The sequence below is a fragment of the Lissotriton helveticus genome, chromosome 1_1, assembly GCF_964261635.1.
Source record: "Lissotriton helveticus chromosome 1_1, aLisHel1.1, whole genome shotgun sequence".
NCBI lineage: Eukaryota > Metazoa > Chordata > Amphibia > Caudata > Salamandridae > Lissotriton > Lissotriton helveticus.
In genome coordinates this window covers 188,639,165-188,651,739 of record NC_136057.1, presented here as the reverse complement: position 1 = coordinate 188,651,739, position 12,575 = coordinate 188,639,165, and the positions used below count along the sequence as shown (strand labels likewise).

At 45.1% G+C, this 12,575-nt stretch overlaps 1 protein-coding gene across 4 annotated transcripts in view; it reads right to left on the bottom strand.

The window, feature by feature from the left end:
• The window catches only part of LOC144783388 (uncharacterized), a 244,913-nt gene that overhangs the window by 81,019 nt on the left and 151,319 nt on the right, over positions 1-12,575 (bottom strand). For 3 of the 4 annotated variants that reach the window (XM_078662407.1, XM_078662442.1, XM_078662444.1), the window contains one exon: positions 5,217-5,277. The exons of the other annotated variant lie outside the window; for it this stretch is intronic. The gene's annotated coding sequence lies outside the window, so the exon portion shown is untranslated. The remainder of the gene's footprint in view (positions 1-5,216; positions 5,278-12,575) is intronic. 4 annotated transcript variants of the gene reach the window in all.

Here is a 12,575-nt window from a genome sequence, read left to right as displayed (position 1 = left end):
GTTTCCCAGTACACTAGAAGATACTTGTGTAGGAGAGTAGGATCTGCTTACTAGGGTTACCCCCACTTTATGCTGGTGTTTCACTGTTTTCCGACTTTAGTCTGGCTGGGGCCCTGCTAACCAGGACCCCAGCCTAGCTGCTTCCTCCCTAAATTGATTGCATGTACATTAGGTACACTCCAGATTGGTTACTGGGTTACCCTTGCGAGTCCCTAGTATGTGGTACCTTAGGTACTAAGGGCATGTGTAACCCAGAGGCCTACCAGGGGTTTCGGCATGTATTATGCCACCCCTGGGAAGCCTTGCAAAATGGGTAAGGTGGTGCATGCACCCCTTACTAAGGTATAGGTTACCTATATTTACCTTTAATCACTGACACAAATAAACCTATAAGTCACTCCTATGGCAGGCCTCATCAATCCTGAAGGCAGAGTGCTTGCTGCAGCTTTTGGAATCTATTCTCTGTAGCTGTTCTGTGATGCAGCCAGACCATATACTCTTAAATCCATTATAACCTCGCAGTTAATGCTAACTTTGGAATGGCTACATGGAAACATGTTGTGTTTGGTGTCAAACACTTTGGAATCCGACCCCCCAGCCAGTACTGGCAGCGGGGGTAGAATTTCACCCTTCTAGAGGGAGAGATATGTACACACTGACCTAACCGTTAATAGTTTATAAGAGCCTCAGCATCACAAAATGGATTCTGCAGCCACAGACAGGAGTCTGACCTCCTGCTGCTGGACGAAACTCCGGCAGGGGAGGCCTGGACAATAGGTTTCCTGTCACAGGGAGGTGTAACCACCTCCCAGACAGGCTTTAGTGTATTGGGGCTGGGTGAGTACATTCAGAGAATGCTTTTCAGACAGTGCTGGGGGAACGCTTGGTGTCACTGTGTATATCTAGGTTCAAACCGGTTGCAGGGGCACTCAGCCTCTGCTCTGGCGTGAAACTGGACAAAGGGAAAGGGGTGTAGCCACCCCCTCCCTGGATCCTCTCATAGGTGGGTCCCCAGAGTATGTCCAACCCCATATCTTAGTATAAGTATAGGAACCCAATCCTTAGGATTTCAGATTACACGTGGACGAAACTATGCAACATATATCCTGGAACTTGGACTTTCTACATCAACTAGAAGACGGAAGAATCTCCCTTGGTGCCAAGGAGTGACTCCCCTGTTGAAACAGGCACCAAAGAAGCATCTTGCCTGACTGCATTTCCAAGGCTCCTGCCGGATCCCGACGGATTTGCAAATCAGGACACGGACTTCCAGACTTTTCAGAGGCCAACACGAGATCCCAGCAAAGCTGAGACCCGTTGCTCACACGAGTGACGTGGGACCGGAACTCCTGGACACTGTGCACATTTGCAAGTGCATCAAGCTTTCCCGAAGTTGTGCATTGGGCTACTTGAAGTCCAAGCCCAGAGCACCATTTGCACCGAAGTTTGTGGGCCTACACTCTACGAGTGTTCCGTGGGCCCGCTTCTAGCATTTCCGCTCGAGGCCCCTTCCTGATCCCTGGTCCGTCGACTGGTGGGTCCGCACAAAGGTAACTCTTCTGGTTCTTGGGCTTTCCTGGATGCTCCAGAGGTGCCCTGACTACCCTCCGAAGCCAATCTTTGCTTTCTGCGTGGGTTGCTGTTGCCAAGGCGTGTTGGGTCCAATCCGGAAACCAACACCGCAGCACTCGACATCCTTCGTGGGACAGCTCGAATCAAGCTCCTGGTCATCCTCGGGCCTCGTGGCTGAAGAGTCAAGCTTCGCCTTCTTCACCTGAAATCACCCGACATCGGTTCACATCTTCTCCTCGCCTTCCTGGTCACTGGCTAGTGACCCAGACTCTGTCCCCTCTGCTTTCAGGTTCTTCAGATCTCCGATCCACCCGGACACTTTCCACTTGGTTGCCTGCAACACTTTTCAGCAGCTCGCCACTGAAATAGACGACGAAACACGATACGAAAAGACACCTTTGCACCCGGCTTCCCTGGGTGAGGTAACTAGAGTACTCCGGTGCTCCCGTGGGTGTTGCCTCTAAAAACCTCCTAGTTCTAAAGGGGTTTGCTCCAAGTCCTCTTCTAAGTGTTCTTAATCTGTAATTTTCCAACCGTGACTTTCCCCATAGAAGTTAATGGTGATTCGCGGCTGTGTTTAGACACTGCACGCGTCCCCCGTGGGTCCCCTGTGTCACTACCTTGGGCGGTTTCTGGTGGCCCTAGCGGTTCTGTTAGCGGGACTTAACGAAAATGAGATGCATGTTGGAGTTTCTATGCCAAAACGGCTGCTAACCCCACTTCGTGATATTTACAATGACATTTGTGTACAGTGATAACCCCCAAAACTACTGCTGAGCCCACTTAGAGACAGTTTTAAGACCAGAAAATAGCTGGTCTTAAAATTGGTGAAAACAGTTGTGTCCACATATATGATGTTTAGATACCGGACAGCGCTGCAAGGAACATTGCTGCACCGCCCTGAGCCAAAACAAAAGGTCAGGGATGCGCCCTATCAATAACGACCGCGTTGTAATATTATTGCGATGTAATGACAGCGTTGTAAAAGCTGTTTCCCGTGGCTGCAGTTGAATGTTTCCGCGGGCGGAGAAGACGGGGAGGAGTGCGTGTCTGGCTATGTGGGTTGGTGCGGTGACAAGCTGCTTGAGACAATGTTGGTGAGTTTCTCCAGGAGGGTGGGGGTGTTCTGATCACTGGGGTTGTCCAGGTGGAAGTTGAGGTCTCCGAGTGGGATGTACTCGGTGTATGGGAGAACCTGGAGTGCGATGAAGTGTACCATGGCATCGGTGAATGGGGGGTCATGCCCCGGGGGGCCTGTAGACAGTGCCTGTCGAGGGTGGTGTTGGGCTTGGTCCGGATCTTGAGGTGGAGGTGTTCTATGGTCTACATTGGGTCATTAGAGTGTGTGTGGTCAGTCGGAGTGTGCTTTCGTAGACAAAGGTAATGCCACCTCCTGGGCGGTCGGGGTGGGCCTTGCGGGTGATGTTGTACCCGTCGGAGATGGTGATGGCGATGTCCGGAGCAAAGGTCGGTCAAGGTTTAAGTGAAGGAGGCGATGTCTGAAGAGTTGGAAACGAGGAGGACCCAGATTTCTGTGGCGTGTTTGTGGAGGGACCACACATTGAGGACGATGCAGTTGAGACGGTCGGGTGCACTGTTGGTCGGCTGGACGGTGAGAGGCGTTGGTTTGTTGATGTGCAGAAGGTGCGCGTTTACAGTTTCAGCAGGCGAAGGATGCAAGGGTATTCTTCAGTGATGCTAAATGGCAGGCGGAGTGGCGTCCAGGGTTGTGGGCGAAGATGGTGCTGGCGTCATAGCGGTGTTCGGGAAGCAGGGTCCCTTGCACTGGAAACGGTCTATGCGCGGACAGCGGAGACAGGCTTGCCTTTGGCGCACCAGTGGCACAACCGCTGTGCATGACTGCACTGCAACTGCCATTAAGTAGTGCTATGGGGGTTGGACACCTGAGAAGCGGGAAACGAAGGAAAGGCCACTGGAGAGGGCAGGGCTACGGTCGATCGCAGAGCTAATGAGGTAATGGACCAGGAAAAGGAACCATACAGAAGCACAAGAAAAAAAAGCCAAACAAAGCAAAGAAAAAAAAATACAGAGCCACTGGTAGAAAGCAACGGAGAAGAGCAGAACGAGGGACAGGAGCAGCAGTTAAGAGGGACAGAAGGGCAGTCAAGCAGCAGAGCAGTGATGCTCTACCACTGGACCAATAACGATGAGGCACAGGCCGAAGCCTGCGGGGGAGGAGGGCCTCGAACACATGACCCTCGGGTCAGAGGAATCAGTAGCAGCAGATATGGACAGCAGCAGCAGCTACCGTCCCACAAAGCAGCGCCATCTGAGCAAGTCCATTAAGGGATAGTCCCCTGTACACCCAAGAGCTCACTACCAGGGGGCGAGGAAAGGCAGCACCACCCATTTGCCTCTACCGATCAGTGGCTACCAGATTCCGTGGTCCCCAGTTTCCTTGCGAGTAACAGTGGATCAAGCTGCATACCCAAGGGCCTGGGCCCAAACTGGTCCCCGGGCACACGCTGCCACTAATGCCGAGCTCAGTGACTTGAGCCAGTTAGTTGTGTCCCCCACCAGTCTTGTGCTGTGTCCTTCGCAGCATTCGGATTGCTCAGGGCACAGTGTGCGCCACCCACCTGTGCTAGGCCTGGGCCCGACACGACCCCCAAGCCTCCTACGCTTCCCGTCACACCTTCTCCTCACCTGGACAACGACACTAGAGCTCAATCTGCTGCGCTCTCTTCATATCTGTGACTCCATCAGCAGGAGTCTCAGCCAGGTGGAATTTCACAAGCCTGGGTACAGCAGTTTCCACCAAGTCCGCTGGGGAACCTCCCAATGCAGGTAATGCAACACGGCCCCCTTAATCGTGAGGTCACAGCGCTCTCGCCACACAAGTTTGGCGCAGCTCAGGGGCCTCACCCTCCAAAGCGTCCGGGCAGCATCACATCCTCTGGTCTGTGGTGCAGAGAGGCGCACCCCACCATTGGCAATCTCCTCTGTGCACCCCGGTGTAGTGGTGGCACGTGTTCTGCGATGCAGACCTCCCTACGTTGGTGCGCAGGAGGGCCTTTACCGATTACAGCTCCAAGGGGCACTACAAGGTCTTCTCACACAGGTCTGCAACCTGTCTCCATGCGACCTGCCGGACTTCACCATCAGGTATGGGGCAATCGCTGATGCCTCAATGTCTACCGCCACAACCCAAAGGCTTGGTCCTGACGTGGCCCGCATCCAGCTTCAGGCCGCAGCAACTCCACAGCACCTCCGCCTCCCACTCAGGGTCTCAGACGCAGGCCCAGCGAGGCCCCCAGGCCCCCGTTACTGTCCACGCTTCTAGCCTTCGGCAGCCATGGTGTCGCAAGAGATGGAGCATGATTATTCAGAAACAAATCTGCTTGATCAATTCAGCTCATCTAGTGTGAACTAATACATGTTTAACAAGCAATACTAACAGTGTGATCTTGTGGTACATATGAGACTACATGACACGAAACATGAAAGATATTAAAGCTGCATTGTAAAAGCATGTAGGAGTGACACGACGTGAAATAAAAAGATATACTTTTGGAGAGAAAGATACTTATTGATGTACTAAGAAACATTGGTGAAAAGTGGTAAATTGCAAATCATAACCTAGGTGATGAATGGCCAAGAGGAGCTAAGCAATTGAAATATACCTTGAATAAAAAGGTTCCAGCGACTGTGAATGAAGTCTCTAGTCAATCTGAGCAAAGCGACCTAGATGAAGAAGAAAACACAGTAAACAGAACAAAAAGAGCATGAATACCAAATAGAAAATACAAATTACCTGAACGGACGTACGTGGCTGCTACAAACGATTGGGAAAAATAATTCATTGAGTTCTGTTCCAAAGAAATCTTCTATATATGAGCAATCCTAAATAAACTGTGCATGAGACGAAGGGGTGAGGGAAAAAAAGAGAGGAGAATTGAAAAGTAAGGCTGTGATGCAGTGATCTAAAGTTCCTTCATCTGAAGCTTGTAAAGTGTGGGATACACAAACCTTGCTAATCTAAGAATAGAATAGATGTTTTCCCTTTAAAATGGATGAAACTGAGACTGGTAATCAAAGTCGAAGCTCATAAAGGCGGAAATGTTTAAACGCTTGCTTTGCGTGTATTATTAGAATACTGTTTGTTTGGTTGGTGTTAATACTAATTGTGCTTTATTTTATGTTTCCTATCAGTCCTACTAATGATTATGTGAAAACACTATCAGAATCATCAAGAGTCCTTAAACAGGATGCAGAAATAAAAATTAAAGAACAGGGAATGATTTCCACCAAGATAAATCTATTAATGACTTTTTCGTTAAATGTTTTCACTAAATTTCTTTAGGAGTACGTGGATACTGAGTATGCAAGAGATTATGTGTGCATGCAATTCCCTTGTATGTGTCAGAAGGGGTGACTAATCACCAGATTCCTTTAACATATGGAATTACATGTATGTAATGTACTAACAAGTTTGTTCTATGGCAGGGAGCAGTTTCAATATATTTACTCCAATTATGATTTAGTCTTTTCAGAAGTTCCTATTAAGAAGAATATGAAAAGAGTGAGCAGTACAATGAATGTAGAGTATATGGGAGATTTCTTTCAGACTACTAAGTCTATGGATACTGTACATGCACATAAAAATAACTGAACCTGTTGTCTACATATTGTAGAAATAGAGTTTACAAATATTGTAGAAGATAATAATTAGTTCATTGTTTCCAGTGAATGGGAACCCACCTTCCTCATTATGGGGGGGTTGGGAATTAAGAGGTTGTACTGATCCAATTTATCCGGGAGTATATTATGTGTGTGGTAAAAATACTTATTATAAATTACCTCAATATTGGTATGGTTGTTGTTATGTGGGTATTGTCTTTCCAAAAATATACGTGAATGAAAAACAAGGAACATGATTATGAACTTGATTAAAGTAAAAGGATTTTTGCTTGTAGTATATGCAATAAGAAAAGTTAAATGAAAAATTATTGCATATATTTTATGAAAACATATCCACACTAGGCTTATGAAACAATGAAAATAATGTTTTCTTTATATCGTTTCTTATGTACTTTCTATTTTCAAAATTAAATGAATAATTCTGAGTTTATTCTTTAGAAGAAATGACACTATGGTTTCTTCATGTAGGCCCAAAACCTGTTAGTGAATTTTCCTATTGTAGGCCTAAAAGAATGTATTTTGTCCATCATTATTTCCAAAAGGCTGATCTATTTGCTTTATGTTATCACTAGAAATTACCCTTCCACGCCTAACGTGTTTCTTTCAATTAAAGTTTGTACTGACTTTGTTGCAAACTAACTTGGAAGTGAGTGCTTGGATGTATAAAAAAACTGAAAGATTTCCTATTTCCGAGGCAAATGAGATACTGTATTCATCAAGAGAATTTTAGACGGAGAACAAAAGTTTTCCCGACAGTTTTTGGACTGGAGAATGATCATACAAAAATCACTCCATGGACTCTAACCAATGAAAGTGTACACATTTTGAAGAAATTACTTTTGTGGGTTGCCGTAATGAACATTTTGAGATATAACTACGTGGGAAAATGACAGAGCGCACGCTGATGTGGTTTTGTACGAGTTCTGAAGAGCGTGTGTGTGCATGCAGAAAAGCAGGCGACTGGCTATTTCCTTTGGGTGTGCATGCTGTCCGTCCAAAATTCTGACTTTCCATGAAACAACTTTCCTGATTTACCCTTTGGGGGGGGGGGGGGCGAAGGGGGGGGGGGTTAGCTAATCACCTGACTATTGCACGCTGTACTTCAGTCATTGCAATCTAGGTTCGTATTAAAATTTGATACTTCAATGTGTATCTTTCTCACTTTCCCCTCACACCAGTTATTGATTAAGATGCATTACTGCCTTGATTTGTGTCTTGTATTGTGATTTACCTGTACTAGAAGAAATAAGTTTGAAAGTTCTAATGTATTTTATTTTTGTGCATTGATCATTCATATGAAGTTTAGATAAAAGTGCCCATATAAATATACTGAGTTTATTTTTCTTTATATGAAGGAATTATTGACATGACATTTGTTTGACATTTTATGTTAGACAGACATTACTTTCACTATAGGTCCTCCTGGGGAAATGTTTTCCGTCCTTATTAGCTCAACATAAAGCTCTATCGGACGACCTCATGGAAATCTGAGAGGTTAGAGAGTTTAATATGGGCCCAAACTCTTGGTTTTGGTAAGTGATTTCTTATGTGTTATATTGATAACCAAATGTTTGCACCCTTCTGCTGGATCACAAGAGAAGCACTATGAAAAGTGATGCATCACTGGTTTCCCCCAGATGTGCGCCTCTTTACATATATGGAGCCCTGATTCTGCATTTCGTCTTCCCCTCGGACACTGGTTGGTCATTCTGGCTGTTGGGGGGCGTGGGGGGTTTGTTTACGTGTACCGAATTTGCCCTAGCTGCTCGATATGCATTCCATGTTTTTATACTCTTTTTATCATTGGTGGTGGAATTATAGGCTATTTTTTCCTCTAGAGGCAAAAAGTGACATTGGGCTGACTAATGTGAGGTTTTTTGCTTCTAAATTGGCCTTTCATCACTTTTCTCTCACTAGTGGCAACATTTTTATCGCGTTGACGCTAGTGTTAGACTCACTTTTCACCGTCACGAGCAGATCTTATCGCCATGTGGCGACGTACTGTAAATACATCGGAACCATGGTGACACGCGTCAGCAAGAAAAGTCTAGGTGTCTCAATGAGACTGTTATGTTGATAATAGAGCAGTGAGTACAGTGGCAGTAAAGTAATGAGTAAACCACGTACATGGACATTGGTATCAACCTTAATGGGGTGTTGGTTACCACCTTGAACGGAATAGCTGCTATGAATGGTGGATTTCAATCAGGATATAAACAACGATTGCAAGGTATACTAATCTATATTGTATGCGAAGTAGAGACTACAAACAACAATCAAGGTTGGTTGACAGCGTAGAGATTATGAGGTTTATCATGTTTTTCTCTTGCTAGAGGTGGGTCTGGAGAAATTCATTTCTTGTTCATAAATCCATACACAGATATTTAAATAACAGTTCTGTTGAACACGTCATATCTTATTTATTTCAGCGAAGGTGGTAATTTACTAGTGTTCATACAGCAACTTGGTAAAAAAATGGCGCTCTTATACTAGTTACAGCTTTAGGTAGAAGCATATGGTCAAGATTTTGACAAAACAACAATTAGTCTTGGAGAAAGAGATGAATCAGGATGACTTAAGACAACAGGGTGTACATTAGAATGTTGTGCCATACATTAAATATTATTGTTCACCGAGATGCCTGGCTTCATGGACTACTCCCAACATATTCTGCAGAGCAGAGGTTTATGGATTATACCTTCTTTGTCGTTATACTTTTCTCAACTATGTTTTACCTATTTTTAGTTTGCCAGTATTATACACCCGGATGAAAGCTTCCCGGCTAGACCAAGAGTCTGAGTTGGGTTACAGACTGTTTGGGTCCCACCACTAGTTTTAGTGCTTGTTGAGATAGCACACTAGCCTTGTGGCCTAATAATTGAAAGCTGTGGTGCACCTGATTAGCGAGTGCACCAATGGTGCACCAAACCCAAGCCTGTTAGGACCCTTTCAATCCTGAACCATGCTCAGCACCTGAAACCCTCTCTTAAAAACATCTGTTAAGTCAAATGGCTGTGTCCATATTTCCTACACCTTTACGGCTCTCCAAGCTTTCAACCATCAAGGTAGGACCGGTTCTTATATTACTTCACTTGCACCTCACTTGCAATGTCCTGTAGTCAACATCTTTTTTCCAGACCAAGCCTGTGAACAAGATTTTCCAAACACGTAATTCCCATGACTTTCATAGGACTCTCCTTCTAACGCTTTGCAATATCACCTGTCCAAACCAATGTGGCTACATTTAATGGAAAGATACAGAGGTGTGCTCATTCTTTCCACAAGATGGAAAATGCACCACAACAGTGCTCCCTGCACATAATACAGAGATAAAGTGCCTTCTGCGACTCTAACACGTTAGGCAAGTTCACAGTCCCTATACAGCTTTTGAATAAACAAATGCCCACATGCTTAGCACTGCTTTTATAATACACAAAAAAAATCCATAGGCACACCTCAACAATGTCAAATAGGATTGATTCACAGTGTGAAAAGCACCGGAAAATTATCCAAAGCTTGCTGCAGGCCACCAAGTTTCTCTACTATCTCTACTGCGTCATACAGCAACACAGTTTGCTGCCACTAAAGTGTTCTTCTTTTACAAAGGTGCTATGCATGTGGTATTTGAACAGCACAAACCTAGCCAGAAAAACAGCGCTGCTCCCTATCAGGTCAAAGGCAGGCACAGAGTCAACGAGAGATAGGTGAGGCAGCAGGATAAAGGTTTGTTACTGCATTGTGACTGAAGAGCCTGTAACTAACACTATCAGCCTGATTCATGAAGCCGAATTGCGCTTGCAAAGGGCCAGATTCTGAGAATCTGACCCTTTGCGAGCGCAATTTTTGCATTTGGGATTCATCATCCCAAATGCAAAAATCGGTAATTGCTAATTCGCTAAATTGCGAGGAATTACATTTAAGGAATCTCTATTTGAGATTCCTTAAATGCAATTCATTAAGCATTTTTAAATTGCGAATTCGCAATTTCGGCCCGCTATTTACCGCGAGGTCAAACCTCGTGGTAAATGTGTTTGTGCGCAACACCACTGTAAATTACATTTCAGGGGTGATACAGGGTGTCCTTTGGACACCCCTAGCACCCTTGAAATCGCTATCTTATTTGCGATTAGCAAATTGGTAATCGCAAATAAGGAATACTCCCCATTCATTCCTATGGGCCTTTAGTTATTCCTTATTTGCGATTAGGAATGTGTAGGAATCGCAAATTATTTAGCGATTCCTACATGAATACCGTTTTGCGAGTCTGTATGGCGATTCCTTGTGAATCGCTATTAAAGACTCGCAAAACACGCCGATGATGAATCAGGCTGTATGTGTGTTAATTTCTGAGCAGCTTCTCTTCTATGACCAGGCGGAGCTGGTGCAAGCCAAGATCACGCAGGAATAATACATTTACAGCCCAGCAGTGTTGTGAGGTACAGAACTGGGTAATATGAAGCGGACTTACAATAACACACACTGAGCACCCCATTTCAGCCAATCTTTACTGTTTGTCTGAAGAATAGTGGAACAGGATGGGGTGTTAAATGCCAACCATAAAACGCCTTAACCGCGGCGGTTTTTCCGCCGCGGTGCGGGCGTTCTAAAGGGTGGGTGGGGCTGCGTCGGCTGCGTTGGTCGTGCGCAGCAGTGGAGAGGGAGTGCTCGCGACGGCCAACTGCAGCAGGGAAGGGGGTAACATTTCGCCTGCTGCAATTAAATATTAATAAGATGCAAATATACCTCTATCCAGCACATGACTGTTTGAAAGAGATCAATGGAAAATGAGACAGATGAGCAAAACATTGAAACGTTACCTAAAAGAGCAAATACAAAAAGAGGGTTATAAATGGATATTAAAAATGGCAAATGCCTTTGCAGCAGCATCCTGGTGCCTAAAGCTTCGTGCTTCTAAGAGCCTCTCCCCTCTTTGCTTAGCAAGTCTCACTCAAGTAGAAACAAGACTCAGTCGCCCTATGTTTTGCTAAGTCATAAGGACAGCGCTCAAGTGTACGAGTGATACCCTGACTATTCTATAATTTAACAATGTAGTTTACTTTTAAACCATTTTTGTTTCCTTCCAATTAACCAGGTAGTTGGCAAAATTGATATTTTTTGGCATTCATAAGAATTTGCCAAAACGTATTTCATGATTCAATGTTGTCACTTCATTGGGCAAAAAAAAACTCAAGCAAAAGGGTCTGGTACAAGCCTCATCTGCGGTGAAACTGTTTGACTAGTGCGAGGCGGACGAGAGGGCTGTGGACCGTTCCTCATATGGAGTTGGATTTTTATCTTTCCTCCGCACCTTTGCCAAACTGGCTTGAATTGTAATGATCTCAACAGAACATTATGAATTCATTAGGGTATCTTTGTCCTGATGAAGCACTACTCAAAACACTGAGACTCAATAAAAAGTGTGATCCCTACCTCAGAGGCAGCTTCCTCCTCAGGAACTCCTCCTACTCACAGAAAAGGTTACTTGTATCCACCCCCTGTTCTTGGGGGGGGGGGGTGTGGGGAGGTGGGCAGAAGGAAGAGGGTAAGGACAATTTAGGAGAGGGATTGGCAGAAATTGTCATCATGATAGTCAAAGTAGTCCTCTAGGGAGACCGGGTCTGAAAGGGTCAGTTACTTTGTGTCTTGGCGCTGCCCACTCGACCAGTCCTCAACACCATTATTGTTCAGAAGAGCAATAGGTGGACAGCCTGGGGGCTGACTGCCTTGCTTGCTTGCTGCTACCTTCTCATCGCGCATTGAACTTTTGCATTTGTGTAAATTACGATATGGTGCTCCACGCCTGCAGTTGGGCAACCATTAGTACGCACCACCAGAGCTATTTTGATATCCGAATATTTATTATAAGGCCCTGTATAGGTTTGCTGACACCCTATAAAAAAAATTTTGTGGGGGGTATTTCGCAAAGTTTATTTTGGCATGAAAAGCAGCAGGAGAACAACAGACAAGAATGAGATAAGAAACTAATGAAGAGAAATGACAAGAAAATTCATACTAAATCCATGACTGGGCCGGTAGTCCATTGTCAGTAAAATTAGGGCATACTAGGTTTTTAAAGCAAGTTTTTTGCCACAGGGAAACCTAGGCCGACCATCTATTACTCATTGGAGCTGCAGACAGGTTCTCTCCCCACAATGAGAGAAGCTGAGCTCATTCTAATACATAAACTCAGGAAGGGCAAGAGGAGGGTTTGATCTACGGACCACTGTAGTAAACGTTGTGCAATTATTTACTCAAAAGTTTTGGCTAACAGAATGGCACATCTTTCTTGATGGAAGCCACCAAGTGAACTTCATTTTAGTAACCTGCTTTTATTTACAGTC